General features: G+C 38.8%; 1 long non-coding RNA gene across 1 annotated transcript; it reads right to left on the bottom strand.

Moving 5' to 3' along the window:
- Window positions 1-1,588: 1,588 nt before the first annotated feature.
- Window positions 1,589-12,934, bottom strand: LOC132536973 (uncharacterized). The gene is made up of 3 exons (XR_009548492.1): window positions 12,851-12,934; window positions 9,918-9,950; window positions 1,589-1,674 (listed from the first exon to the last, which is right to left on the bottom strand). It is a non-coding gene; the product is annotated as an uncharacterized LOC132536973 (long non-coding RNA).
- Window positions 12,935-16,073: the final 3,139 nt, after the last annotated feature.

The raw sequence follows: 16,073 nt of genomic DNA, 5'->3' as shown, positions 1-16,073 counted from the left end.
GCTATCCCTATCCATTTGTATCTCTAAAATGGAGGTTACAGAACCTTCCTTTCTGATTTACTGGAAAATTTTGGTCATTTTTCATGGTTTCTTAAGAGTACAAGCTTGAAAGACAGTACTCTGGTTTCAGATTGTTTACTATCTGTTTGACTTGGGGGCTAGTCACTTAACATCTCTGTTCTTCAGTCTTTTCAACCATAGAATAGGGATGACAATTACTGTTAGTATGCAGAACTATTACTGAATTACGTTAGTATTGTTGGAAAAGTCATGACGTGTTTTTTATGCAAAAATGCATCATGACTTTTCTGACCATCTGCTATTTGTAGCACAATTTCTGGTGTGTAGCAAGAACTTAGGACATTCTAGGTGTCTTTAGTATTATACTCATTTCATGACCTTTGGCATATCAGGACCCTCAGCTTCTGTATCTATAAGATGGGTTGTCAAGGGCAATTTTTTAGAGTGTTTATGGTAATAAAAATGACAGAATGCACAAAGTACCTGCTAACCTGGAAGGGATTTTTAAATGTCCATCAATTTTCTTACCTGACCTTTCACTTATTGAGTGGCCCTCATGAATGGGATAGTGATGGTCTTTCTGTGAACTGATTCTTGGTGTTTATGCAGGAAGGAGTCTCATGTCCACTAATGGTGAACTAGAAAATTATTTATGTGTCAGACCACACAGCAACAAAGGAAAAGGCCCACTATTTCCTCCAGCCAAAAATTCTTGTGCCCTGAGGCATAAAAACTGAAGTGGGGTAGGGTATTCATAGACCATTCTGAAAGCCCCTGGGAAACCTAGTGGACAGACTGATGAGGGGCAGCAAGTCAAAAGCCCAGGAGTGTTTATCACAGAGAACACCACGCACAGTGCCTTACCCTGAGTATTGACCTTGGTGGAAAAGAAATGCATTAGGGAAAGTCTCTCATACCTTAATTATAACTGTAAAAGTTAAAGCTTTGGGCATAGGCTTCTCCAAGTCTTCAGGGAGGAAATAATACAATATACATATTAAAAGGATAGAAAGTCATGAAATTTCTAAGTGAAAATACAATTCAGGGTTAACAATATTTTCATTGATTAAATAAGTGGTGACTTTGGCCTCTTGATATTTCTAGAATTCCTGATTTCTCTGTTCTCTGATGTTAACACACCCACCCCCCCTTTACCTTGTATTCTTTGACCCAGCATATAAAACCATATTTTGATAGGACACCACTGAACTGAATTTGCTCTTCCTAGAGGAACAACAGGGTATGATAGTATGAATGCAGAACTGGGACTGAACTTACCAAGTTTGAATTCTGGCTCTGTCATTTACTAACTTTGTAATGCTGGACATCTTACCTACTGTTTTTGTTCTTGTATTTTCTCATCTGTAATAAACAGTGAAAAACTCTCCCTCCCTGGGTTTCTTGTTAGGATGACATGGGTTAATGTTTGAAATGTCCTCACCAGAGCAGTTGAATATGTTCCAAAATTTCAGTGTAGAATGAGTGCTATCATAATTGTGATTTTTGTTGTTTTTACCTGGCTCTAACATTCCACTTGTGAATAAGTAAAGTGGTATCTTACCTACAATGTTGGTTCTGCAATTCTTTTGTCTGTTCCTTTGCTGTCAAGTTATGGGCCTTAGTGAGCTCTTTTCCTTCCTTCAGTTTTCCCATCTGTAAAATGGAGATAATAATACTTTGTAGGAACTTTGAAGGGATTATTGAGTAGCATCTGTGAAATACCTCACCCCAAGTAAGCACTTAGCAAATGACAGTGTCATTATTCTTCTTTCTAAAAATCTCAACATTTCATTTTGAGGTAAGAACATTCAATTTAGAAATGCTTTTTGTTTATTCTTATTTACTTTTCAACTAGTGAATTCAAAAAACTCGATTACTTCAATACCATAAAAAAGCAAGTTGAGTTATCAAAATAAATTGAAAAGCAGGGGAAGATGGTGTGCACCTGGTTGAGCATGCACATTACAGTGCACAAACGAGGACTGAGGTTTGAGTCCCCGGTCCCCACCTGCAGGGGGACAACTTTGCAAGTGGTAAAACAGTGCTGCAAGTGTCTCTCCCTCTCTATCTCTCACTTCCCTCTCAATTTCTATCTGTTTCTGTCCAATAAATAAAGATAATTTCAACAACTTTATAAAATAAAATATGTATTTAATTAATTTATTTATTTATTCCCTTTTGTTGCCCTTGTTTTTATATTGTTGTATTTATTGATGTCATCATTGTTGGATAGGGCAGAGAGAACTGGAGAGGGGAGGGGAAGACAGAGAGGGGGAGAGAAAGATAAACAGATAGTAGCTTGCTTGTGAATCGACTCCCCTGCAGGTGGGGAGCCGGGGGCTCAAACTGGGATCCTTACACTGGTCCTTGCACTTTGCGCCACCTGTACTTAACCGCTGTGTTACTGCCGACTCCCAATAAATAAAATATTTTTAAAATAAATTCAAAAGTAAATATGCATTTCAGTGTCAGATTCTCAGTAGTTACAGCAGTTTTCATTTTTCTTCTATGTTCAGATTTGTCTGTAACATCTTAAAGAAAAGAATACACATTCACACACAACTAAGCCTATAGTTTACCTGTTTTTCACTACTCAAACTTTAACGTCTTATGTTCTGTATATGTAAGGAATGTGTAATGAAAGTCACTTGTATTGTGTCAAGCATTTGTGTCCCCAGTTTTTTGGTCTTCATAGCTCCTGTTGCTAGGGAGAGGTGTATATATTGCTAGAATCCTGAGGAGGATGTAGGTTTCCTGGGCAGGAGCTCTTTATCTTGCTCAAGGACTGGAATTGACATTTATCATGGAGGATACATAGTCACTGTGAACTTGAACCAGTCCCTTTCTGACTCATGCTTTCTCATCTGACAATGAAGGGTTAGATTAGATGATTTCTTTGACCTCTTCCTTTACTTTGCTGATGGAAAGCTGGTAAACTTGGCCCAAAAGGAGCTCAGAGATAAGTCTTTTGTTCTAGGAGAGTTGGACAGATCTTTGTGTGAAGTCTGCTTTCCAACTACCATTTTGCTTCCTAGTTTCTTCAAGCCTCAGTTATCCTTATCTGTACAATAGAGATTAGCAGCTTCAAAGAGTTTCCCAGAGGGTAAACAGAGACAATGAATCCCAGAGATTTAGCATTGGGGTGGGTCTCTGCTTCTTGCTTATCCAGATCACTCTGGCTAGAAGGTGATAGTCACATTCTCTTCCAGGGCTAATTTAGAGCAATCTCTAGGAGGGACAATGCTGTTGAAGCCAATACTAGGAATTCAGTGTTTGGGGAACTTATGGTTAGGTGGTTAGGTGACTGGCTGGATGCTGGCCCTTCTCCACTCTCCACATGCTGCAGAGATGGGGCATTTGATACCAGTGTAAGGATCCATTCCTTCCTCTCTCAGAGTTGGCTTTATTGATCTCCTAATCCTAATGGGGGAAGGGGAGAAAAGAGAAACAGGGGAAATGTTAGCAGAAGAGGAGGTTAGGTCCCCCTTGCTTTTGTCTTTACCTACCCCAAGGAAGTGTGGAATGTAGGATTAGCTGGAGCTCCTGGCTTTTTGTTCTATTCTTTCCCATTCAGCTCCCAGCAGGTAGCCATTTATAATTCTCCATTTATCTTACTTGACCAGAGGTCATGTCTGTTTGTAGGGCAAAGATTAGGGAAGTGGCAGATAAGTGGCTGATAGAGCCAGTAATAAATGAAAATGAGCTCCAGGCCCAGTGTAATTAAAAATGTATAAACTTGCATTTTATTTCCCCTTAAAAGTTAACAGTCATCCTTTGGAATCCTACTGAACTGCCTTTTGGCATTTGATTTAATTTTCCGCCCTCTTTACTGATAGGAAAAGGGAAGGAGGCTAGGGATCTAGTAGAAGACACCCCCTCTTCTGTGCAGTATCAAAGTCCTATCAGGGAGAGCAGCACATGAGGCTTTTCCTTGACATCTGCAGGGCCACTTCCAGAAGGAAGGTATTCTGGTCACCTTTGAATCTACCTTTGCAGTTATCAAGGTGTGAATCAGAGTCCCTCTGACTTAAATAGCAGAGGCTTGTGTAGGAAGTGATTGAACCCATAAAGCAACCTCAGGCCAGCTTCAAACAGGAAGTTATCAGACCTGTGAGATAGCTCACCTGGATAGTGCACCTGCTTTGTAATGCTCTTGACCCATGTTGGAGTGGATCCCCACTATCATGGGGAAAGCTGTGGTTGGTATCTTCTCTATGTGTGTTTGCCTATCTAAAAAAAAATAAATAAATAAAGGAAAGGAGGGAGTCGGGCTGTAGCGCAGTGGGTTAAGCGCAGGTGGCGCAAGGCACAAGGACCGGCATAAGGATCCCGGTTCAAACCCCGGCTCCCCACCTGCAGGGGAGTCTCTTCACAGGTAGTGAAGCAGGTCTGCAGGTGTCTGTCTTTCCCTCCCCCTCTCTGTCTTCCCCTCCTCTCTCCATTTCTCTCTGTCCTATCCAACAATGACAACAACAATAATAACTACAACAATAAAACAACAATGGCAACAAAAGGGAATAAATAAATAAATAAAATAAATATTAAAAAAAAAAAAAGGAAAGGAAAATTCAGCTTGCAGCGGTGGAGTAGTGGACTGGTAATACCCAAGTGGAGACAAACAGGGATTTATTGACACTGGTGGGCCAGACTGTCATCAGCAAGGTAAACCCAGTGTTTCCCAGTGCCAGAAAGAGTTCAGGGTGAGACTCTCTCAGTCCATTTTTCTGCAAACGCCACCAGTATGTGTTCTTTGAGGTATGCATGTGACATCCAAAGTGGTACATTGTATGGTACCTATTTCCTGACCTGGACACTATTAGAAATCCAGCAAAGGGAATCTTCTGTGTCAGGGCATGGGGCAGCATTGGGGAAGGTAGGATAACTAAGCAGGCCTTATCTTAGCAGCTCTGGATGTGTTACTTCAGCCAGTCTTCATAGCACTGCTAAGAATGGCATTCTTTCCTTTTTCTTTTCTTTTTTGCCTCCAGGGCTATTGCTGGGGCTCGGTGCCTGCACCATGAATCCACTGCTCCTGGAGGCCAATTTTTCCCCCTTTTGTTGCCCTTGTTGTTGTAGCCTTGTTGTTAATATTGTTGTTGATGTCGTTGGTTATTGGATAGGACCGAGAGAAATGAAGAGGGGGGAGAGAAAGATAAATACTTGCAGACCTGCTTCACTGCCTGTGAAGTGACTCCCCTACAGGTGGGGAGCCAGGGGCTTGAACCGGGATCCTTATGTGAGTCGTTGTGTTTTGCGCCATGTGTACTTAACCCACTATGCTACTGCCCAAACCCAGAATGGCATTACTTTTTCCATTTGACAGATGATGAAACTGAGGCTCTGAGCAGCAGCTAACACAAGAACTTTGTTCATAAGCGGAGAAAGAATGCTTTCAGCTGGGCTTAGCTTTCAACCATCACCCTTCCTTTCCAAGAGTCACCCAGAGGCAAATGATCTGGAATGCTGTTGGTTTTCTTTTAAGTAGTTAACTTCCTTCCTCTGAAGGGAGTATGATGAGTTAATGGTGATCTTGGGCAGCCAGTTCTAGGCACACCAGGAAACCCCAAGTCTTCCCTTCTCTTCTCTTTCCAAGACATGGTATTGGAAAAAGTAGTTCATTCTTGGTGGCAAAAGTGCATGGCACTGAAGTGGTTACCAACCATTTTGTTCAACCAGACTATTTACAAGTAGTAACAGGGTATCTGTTTCCTGTCATCTCCATCATATATCTTAAGGCAGAGAGATTGGAAGCCCATTACGGTCTGATATCTAATCAATACACACCGTATTCCTACAGCAGGAAGTAAAAGAATAGGCCCTTGGGAACCAGAGTTCAAATTACTCTACTGTCGATTCCAGATAGTGGCTAATGATAGGCTGAGCCTGAGTGGGGGGATGGGCTGGGGAGGCAAGAGGTGAGCATGCTTTAATGGGATAGTTAATTCAGACATCAGATATGTATTCACTGTGGCCTCATTTTAAAAGTACAGGTCTTCCTGCAGAAGGAAGGACAGCATAGCAGTTTCATGTGTTCTCTCTCTGGCTTCAAAAGCACTTGTTTCCCTTTGTGCAATGTGCAGATGTACTTAGACTTCCACATGGATTGTTCATAATTTATATTTGCTTCTGTATCATATGTCTGGCACATTTTTCCTATTATATAATGGGAGAGTATAATGGGAGAGGAACATATTCTTTGTTCACATTCACTGAGTGCCTATGTACCAATATCCACAAGGATCTCTTGCCCGCTTGTAGCCTGGAGCAAGTCCTGTATGACCCCAACCTCAGGAAAGGCACAGGCCACTGGGAAATGGAATCATTTGGCTAGTTTTTGTCAGGTTAAGTGTGACCAAAGAGGGTGCAGAAAGAGCTATTGTTCCCTAAGAAGGAACAGTGTTATAGTTCTAATTTTACCTTCTGCCTTTCCTGCCTAGCTTTGGTACCCTCTGAAAGTTACACCAACTCTGAGCTTTGGATGCCTTCCATGTGGTATGGATGTATACTGCTCACCTCTTGGATCATTACAGGGTTAAAAGAAAACCAGAAATATGAACATTTTCATCTCAGCAGACAGCAGAGAATCATTCCTCAGAAGAGTCTGGTAGTCTGTTCTCATGCAGTCAGTGTACATCCCACTCTCTGCCAACCTTTGTGAGTTCCTGAAAAGGAATCTGGTCTAGGGGTTCTTCATACTCCCTTGAAATCTTTGCTTCACTCTACATCCTTTAGCATATAGCAGAGATAGGATTTGAAATTAGAACTAGAACTGTTGATATGACTTCAGAGAAATAATCTCTCCAAGAACTGATGCGTTTATTTTCTCATCCCTGTTGCCCCTCTACATTTGTCTACCTCATCCTGCTGTTTGCAATGCCCTTATCTTCTCTAGGATTTACTCTGCTGTTCATTTTCCTTTAAAGTCTTTTCCTTCCTCTCTGCTTATCTGTTCTTACCTATCCATTAAGAACCAAAGGTCGACCTTTAACTGAAATCTTGCAGGCTTTTGACTTTAAGTTAAGATCAATCATACACTGTCTTGCTTTAGTCTGAAACTATTCCAGGTTTATGTATGTATCTTCCCTACTCTCTAGGAACCCAGTTCCATTAAGGAAGGGGGCCTCTGCCTGGCATTCTCTTTTGTCCTCAAAGAGCTGAGTACAACAATTATAACTACTGAGTGTTCTTTGATCTAGTTTATGTGAAAATGTTGCCTTAGAAGTTAGAAATAGAATAAAATTGAAACAGACATCTCCAGATGAAATGACTTTTGATTTAACTCTGAGAGTTCCAAATCCTACTGTTTTTCTCTCTCTCCCTCTCCCCATAGTTTTATGTTAATTTCAAAAGCATCCCTTTCATCTTAACTTTTTTGCTTAATATCACAATGTATCCTTTCCATGGCTCACCCAGTGTTTTTCACTAGTTTACAGCCAACATCTATTTTATCTATTTCATTACCTACGCCTTTAATTTTACCTTCATTTTGATGATTTTTATTTAGCTATACATATATTATAAATCTCAGTTATTTTTGGAAATAAAGTTTTGCCACTGCATTAATTTTTTTTGGACAAAAACTTCACCTTGTCTTTAGAGTAAGTGCCAATACCATGAGTGAATCCAAAAAGAAATGAAGAAAAGAAGATGTACATATTTGTATTATTTCATGTCTGATTATTTTTAGATGAGTCTTATGCTAGATTTACTTTCTAATCATATAATTGTTTTTAAATGCAGTTCATTTTTTCAATATAAAATAAGCTTCTAAAACTTCCTTAGGAAACATGGACTGGCAAGATAGTACATCTAGATAGTGTGTGTCTGCTTTGTCAGGCATAGGACCCAGGTTGAAGCCTGGCCCCCATTACACTGGAGAAAACTTATGCACTATGATATCTTTTCCTTTCTGTTGCTCTCCTTTTGTCTGGGGAGAGTACTTTGAAGTCCCAGTGATGACAAAGGAAACAACAAGTTAGAAAATAACAAATAATTAATGAAAAAGAATAAAAAAACAAGATGTAAACCTAGCATCTAATAACATCTATAGGTAGATGTCTTAGTATCTTTTCATAGTATGTTTTTGCATACCATGTAAAACAAAGTAATGTCCACATGTACATATATCTCCCTTTTCACTATTTAAAAATATTTATTTAAGGCAGACTTAACTCACTTTAGACTAGAAACAAGTTTTATGTCGATGTAATATTCAATGTACTATATTCACCAGACAAGCAAAACAGTAAGAAAATGTGACAAGACAAAATATCAACAACAAAAAAGGGATGTCCCTTAGTAGAAGCAGCATAATATAACAATTTTAGAAGACAACTACAAATACATTCCATGTATTTGTTTTTTTTAACTTCATTTTATTTGATGGGATAGAGAGATACCTATAGACCTGCTTGTGAAACTTTCCCCCTGTAAGAGGGGACCAGGTGCTTGAACCAAGTCCTTGTGCACTGTAATGTGTGCATTTAACCAGGTGTGCACCCCTAAGCCCCCATCCCATATATTTGAGAAGGCAAAGGAAAATATTTTTGCTAATAGGGAAAATATAAGTACTATATATTTATATATTAGATACATTTAATGTATTATGTTTAGTATATGTTATTTAAGTGTATATGTAATAAAATTAATAATTAATTTAATCAATATTTAAATAATTCTAAAATATTAAAATATAATATATAAAATATAATATATATTTATTTGTAGTCATTGCTGGGGTTTTACTGTCCACCCCATTTATGATTTTATTTATTTCCCTTTTGTTGCCCTTGTTGTTCCTCACCATTGTTGTATTATTGTTGCTGTTGTTATTGATGTCATTGCCATTAGATAGGACAGAGAGAGGAGGAGAAGACAGAGAGGAGGAGAGAAAGATACCTGCAGACCTGCTTCACCATTTGTGAAGTGACTCCCCTGTAGGTGGGGAGCCAGGGGCTCGAACTGAGATCCCCACGCTGCTCCCTGTGCTTCCCATTTATGATTTTTTTTGTTTTTGTTTTTGACTAGTCCTTCTGTTATGTGATACCAGGGATCAAAATTAGAGCCTCACATATGCAAGTCATGAACTTTACTGCAGAGATACCTCCTTATTACAAGTAGATAACATATTTTTCTTCAGTTAAAACATCATTTAGGGGGCCAGTTAAATGCACATGGTGCAAAGAGTAAGGACCAGCTCCAGGATCGTGGTTTTGGGCTTCTGGATCCCCACCCGCAAGGGGGTAGCTTCACAGGCAGTGAAGGAGGCCTGTAGGTGTCTTTCTCTCCCCCTTCTGTCCTATCCAGCAACAATAACAACAAGGCAATGAAATCAGAAAACTGGCTTCCAGGAGCAGTAGATTCCTGGTACAGGCACTGAGCCCCAGCAGTAACCCTGGAGGCAAAAAAAAAAAAAAAAAAAAAAAAAAAACTTTAAAAAATAGACTATTTAAAGAAAAATAGCAATAATTACTGTGATGTTCAGTAAGTCTATAAAAATAGACTGTGAGGGGGCCAGGTGGTAGCACAGGGGTAAGCGCACATGGTCAAGCTTAAAGATCCTAGTTGGAACCCCTGGCTCCCCACCTGCAGAGGAGTCACTTCACAAGCAGTGAAGCAGTTCTGCAGGTGTCTATCTTTCTCTTCCCCTCTATTTTCTACCCCTCTCTGTCCTGACAACAGTAATAACAAAGGCAACAAAAGGGGAAAAAAATAGACTAAGTATCAGCACAAACGGAAGGAAGGGGAAATAGATGAATACTGTTGTAGGAATCTTCTGCTAGACATTAATTGGCAGTATAGATTATAGATATTTACATGATAATAACTTTTTCAAATATAGACAGAGGTAAAGCAATAAGTCATGGGGATGTAAGTTGACAATTTAAACTACTTACTTGGTTAATTAGGAGGCAAGAACTGAGGAGCAACTGGAAGAGTAGAAGGCATACACATAAATAGCAAACCAACATATCAAAACTGGAGCATGTCACTAGCAAATTAAATGTAAATCATCTAAACACTTAAATTAAAAAACAAAGATTATCACCTATAAAAAAGGGCCCAATATATTAGGGTTTTCTGGAGAAACAGAATCAAGAATAGGTTGAATTTTCAGACAAATTTGCTTGCAGTAATTGGCTCATAGGGTTTTGGGGGCTTGCAAGTGTAAAATCTGCAGAGAAGAAATGCAAATGTAAGTTTGACTCTAAAGGTAATCTAGAGAAAAAATTGCCATTTTCCTATGGGACGTCAGTTTTTAAGGCCTTCAATTGAATGGATGAGCCTTACCCATACATACATATACTCAAAACCTAATAAAGTAAGTGTTATTGTCATCTAAAATTTATCTTGATACCACCTGGGCTATAATTTGACCAAATAATTAGTACCATAACCCAGCCAAGTTGACACAAAATGTTAGCTCACTTCAACTGTTTTCTCAGCCTAACATAATAATAGCACAGGTTAAAGTAAGCAGATGGTAAAAGATATGCCACGCAAACTCAAATGAAAAGTATACTGAAGAGACCATTAATATAAAAAATAGACCAGAACAGGACTAATATAAGGAATATATTTATTTATTTCTACACACCAACAAGCTTAACTAGAGGCAAACCAAATACAATTTCAAATTACATGAGCAGTTTTATTTCATTTTTATTTTATTTTATTCAAAATTCCTATCTCTGTAAACAATGGTGAGCTGACAATCAGTAAAACTGGAGGAAACACAAACAACATTATCAACTAATTTGGTGTCTTTTGACATTTATAGACTACTATACTCATTAATAGCATAATATCCATTCCTTTTGGTGCACATAAAATATTCAACAATTTAAATTATATTCTGGATAATAAAACAGGATTATTTAATTAAATTAGGAGTTGAAATCATATAAAGTGTTCTTTGACTACAGTGGGATTAAATTACTAACAATTTTGGATACAAAGAGGACTTTGAGAAAGAAGGAGAGATAAAGAGGGAGAGAAAGACACCTGCAGCACTGTTTCACTGCTTGTAAAGCATCTCCCTTGTGGGAGTAATGGGGACTAGGGACTTAAACAGGGGTCCTTCTACATAGTAATGTGTGCACTCAACCCCGTGTGCAGCCAGTCAGTCTCTAACAATGGAATATTTTTAGGCAGTGGAAAATAAAAATAGAAATTACATAATTAATTGGCCAAAGAAGAAATCATAGGATAAATTAGAAATATTTATAAATGAATGAAAAAAAAAAACACCTCTTAAGATAACTATCTGTGAGTACAGCTTAAGCAGTACTTAGAGGGAAATTATACTATTAAATGATTATATTGGAAAAAGAATGAAAAGTTTCAAATCAGTGAGCTTAACCCCCACCTTAATAAATTAGAATAAAATCTAATTAACACAGAGGGAGATGAAGCAAGAAAATAATAAAGATTAATAAAATAGAGCTATAGAAAAGAAAGTCAATGAAAGAAACAAATGCTTTGGGGTTTCTCTCTTTTGTTGGCTCCTATGTGAAAATGTTAACACCTAAAAAGTACTGATATTTCCAAAATATTTCTAAGTACATTTTTTTATAACTCAGCTGATTTTTAGGTTAACCTGTGATGTACCTATTGTCATTTTCTCTACTAGGTGAGGCAACTGAAACAGAGAGAGCTTAAGAGATATGCTGTAGACTACATAACTCCAGTGGCACAGCTGAGATTTGGATCCATTGAGGCATGTCAGTAGCCTCTTAAAATGTGTTAGCTATTTCAGTAAAATAGCTTCCACATGGAGGCACTCTTAAAGGAAAATGATCTTCCTTGTTTTCCTTTACCTTGAGCATTAGAACAAGTTTCACCTTACCCCGGAAGACTATAACAATTCTTACTTATTTGTGACTTAATGGTCTACATTTTTTTTTTCATCTTGATAACACTGGTTACAAATGGTATAAATTATTTTGTTTGAATATGCCCCTGGTATCTGTGCTTCTGAGTCCCGTCCCGTCCTATGATATACAAAACTCAGATATACAAAGCTTGTTTCAGAGAATATTTACCAGATAGAGCTTATTTATTTACTGTTGCCCTTGTTGTTTTATTGTTGTAGTTATTATTGTTGTTATTGTTGTCATTGTTGTTGGATAGGACAGAGAGAAATGGAGAGAGGAGGGGACAACAGAGAGGGGGAGAGAAAGATTGACTCCTACAGACCTGCTTCACTACCTGTGAAGCAACTTCCCTGCAGGTGGGGAGCCGGGGGCTTGAACTGGGATCCTTCGGCTGGTCCTTGCACTTTGCACCACCTGCACTTACCCCGCTGTGCTACCTCCCAACTCCCCCAGATAGAGCTTTTAACTGCCTGTATTTTGTAATACATGTATTTTAAAAATATTTTATTAATTTATTAATGAGAAAGATAGGAGGAGAGAAAGAACCAGACATGACTCTGGTACATGTGCTGCAGGGGATCAAACTCAGGACCTCATGCTTGTGAGTCTAATACCCTACCCACTGCACCACCTCCCAGACCACAGAATTGCATTTTTAAGTTCTTGTTTCCCTCTACTTCTTCCCTTGGTTATCTCATCCATTCGACATCGTTGAGCTCTTCAGACTACAGCATCTTCTGTCTCCCTAATCTCCCCTGCTGAAGACAATCACAACCCAGGATGTGATGCAATGGACTTACAAGCTTGGGGTCCTGAGTTTGATCCTTGGTTTCTTATGTGCCAGATGATATTCTAGCTCACTCCCTCCCCCACCATGTTAATAAATAAATAAATACATATATATATATATATATTATTATTTTAAAAAGTCTTGTACCAACAAAATAACTCACTTGCAGAGTGCACTGTTTAGACATGTATGTGCCCCAGGTTTGAGTCAGTCCCCATGGTCTTGATGAAAGCTTTATGCTGTGGTGTCTTTCTGCTTCTCTGTCTCATTCTACCTAAAAAGATGAAAGAAAAAAAATCAGCCTGGACGATCCCTGGGGATGACAAAAAAAGAAGAAGAAGTCTATAATCATCTTAATTTTATATTCATCTGAGAGACCTCTTAATTTCCTTGTACCACCCCAACATGTTTCTCTTCTCTAATCTATCACCTTAAATGGAACCACTGTCTATACTATTTCTAGGGAAGCAAAAATAAAAGTAATTGGATTTGACATTTCCCTTTCCTCACACCCAATCAAACATGAGCCTCATTGATTTAAACTCCCAACTTCTATCTCACCTAGCTACTTAATTCCATCTTCCTTAGTCTTAATCACCCTCACCTTTCCTGTATCTCTGCAGTAGCCATTTGACTAATATATACCACATCCATTGTTGGTTCTTCTATATATCTATTCTACCCTGACAACCAAGTGATCTATTTAAAACATACATCTGACCATGTCACTCTGTGGCTGACATTCATTGATGGATTCCCGTTGTTCAGAGGATAAACTAAAAATCCATAGCATGAGTCTATACATTTTCTGACTTCCAATTTCATCTGCAACCTCATTTCACTCTTTCCCTCCAACCACACTTGGTATACTCACACCAAATTCCTCTTCTTTCCAGGTGACACACTTTCCTTGCCCCCTCAACTAGCCTATTCATATTCAGCCTTTGGGTTCTAGTTAAATGCCATACTAAGGAGTTTTCCTGACCAAGGATTCTCCTTCTTTCCCCCAAATCCAGGATGTGCATTCTGGCCTATAGGTTTCCTGTACTTGATTGCACGTAGTACATTAGCAATTATAAAGTCAGTTTTCATACCTTCTTACTGATTGATTCCCTGACTCTGGCAGTACTCGTTAAGGCTCATGGGGCAAGATCAATATCAAAATCAGAAAACTCTGTCTCTTCACAGACAGGAATTAGAAATAGCTCCAATGCTTATGGCAGATTCCATGTTGGCGGTGAGAAATCTGTGCCATACCTAGGCATTTGCACACTTCCCCCTACAGATTGTCTTGCTTCAGAGATAATCTGCCTCTTGGTGACTTCTGTCCCCAGTGGTCACCAGCATTCAGCTCTTTCACTACCTGAGACTCTTCTGAAAGATGTGCTTGGGTCCGGCCCTCATGGAAAAATAGAAAGAAAGTAAAGCCAGAAGGAGAAGGCTTCCTTTATTACAGCTAAACTGTTGACTTAACTTCCTAAAATACCACTGAATTTTCTTTCTGCATACAGCTGTGTTTATAGAAGGCAATGTCATGTATGTAAATAAATTCAGATGCCGCTTGAGTTATTTTAAAACAATCAGTCTAACACTAATCAGCTTACTCAGAGACATAATCTTACCCTAAAAATGTGACAAATCAGTACACAGTGTACAGGGTGAAATACATGGGGATCAAATGAAATTCAGTCTTAGGACCCTGCCAGTGTCAGAATTTGGGGCTGGGCATTCCAGATGCATTAGAAGAGTGGCTTTCTGAGTCTGCATAGCCCACCTCATAACAGGATCCTAGAGGTGAAATAGTAGGTATGCAGCATTAACAATAACTATCCTCAATTTTTTTCTGAAAGCTACACTCTTTCCTGTCTTCATGATTAGGCTACTGATTTTTCCCAGAATCTCCAAAGACTTCTAGTCTTCCAGAAAATGCACTTCAAAAACCCACTTTAATGTCCTTTCTTGTGTAGATCCTGTCTCATAGATTCCTATGCCACCTTATACAATATAGATAATAATTGCTAATAAGTTCTGAAAATTATTACAGTTCTAATATAATCAAAATGTGTATTTATTCAATGAGTCACCTTTTGAGATTCTTCACCCTCTAAGATTTAATTATTAACAGTCCATCTTTAGATTGAGTATGGCAAGGCTAAGAGTATGACAAGTAGCTAGCTCAGAGCTGCCCAAATTCACATCTCCAGCAAGTATCTGGACCAGGGACCCACTTCTTCCTCTGTTTCTGGAAAAAAATGATTAATTCCCAGGTACCAAATTATTTTCAAGCATATGCATTTAAAGGTTTTGAAAAATTTGGTGATTTTAATGATGTGGAAACTGAGGGTATAAAGTAATGCTCTATTCTCTTTCCCAGATAATAAAAAATGGAGCTGAATCTAGATTCATCTCTACGTCTGCTTTCTTTCTAGCAAAGCAAAAACCAAACAAACACAAGAACAAAAACTTGACTGAGCACTTATTCAACTTTTGGTTATTTGTTCAAATATCTTTGTCTGGAGGGCAACCACTGGCACATGACAAAGTGTTCTGTTTGGGGGTGGGGTGCCGTTCTTTTAAATGAGCACCATGTGAGATGAAAAGAGAATCTGGCTCCCCTTGAGGGAAGTCTAGCTGAAAAACAACCAATGTCCATGAGCTAGTAAAGAAATAGTGACTAAGACTTTTGCAGACAATAACCCAACACGGTTCTAACAAGAAAAGTGATAGGAGGACTAGAGGAGTCAGGGTGGGATATGATAAGATGTAGAGATCTAGACTCAAATCCTAGTTCTTGCTGTTTGAGCTGCTGGATTATTATTATTATTTGTTTTTAATTTTATTAGTGATTTAATGTTGATTTACAAAATTACATGTCATTAAGGGTATAATTCCATACTGTTCCCACGACCAGAGTTCTGAATTCCCGTTGCAAGACACAGCAGTTCTAAGGTTACAGACATGGTTAACTATCATCTCTACAACTATCTACCTACATTTGTACATAACTGCCCCGTTTTCTTCCAGGTCCAGTCCTCTCTTCCCTTCCAAGCCACATATAACTCTATTACTACATCCAAATTGTTCCTCCATTTCTCTTCCTCTCCTTCTGGAGCCTAATAGAGCTGGAGTCCAGAGCCTTTTTATCCTCTTCCTATCACTTACACCCCCACTGGGAGTATGGATCAAGATAGTTTTTGGAGTGCAGAAGGTGGGGGTTCTGGCTTCTGTAATTGCTTCTCTACTGGACATGGATATTGAATGCAGGTCAATTCATACCCCAAGCTTTCTTCTATCTTTCCCTAATGAGGTAGAACTCTGGAGAGGCAAGGTTCTGGGACACTTTGGTGAGGTCATCTGCCCAGAGATGTCAGATTGGAATCATGATA

The sequence above is a fragment of the Erinaceus europaeus genome, chromosome 2 (assembly GCF_950295315.1).
Source record: "Erinaceus europaeus chromosome 2, mEriEur2.1, whole genome shotgun sequence".
NCBI classification, from domain to species: Eukaryota; Metazoa; Chordata; class Mammalia; order Eulipotyphla; family Erinaceidae; genus Erinaceus; species Erinaceus europaeus.
The sequence above is the reverse complement of the archived record's forward strand: the minus strand, read 5'-3'. Positions and strand labels throughout refer to the sequence as shown.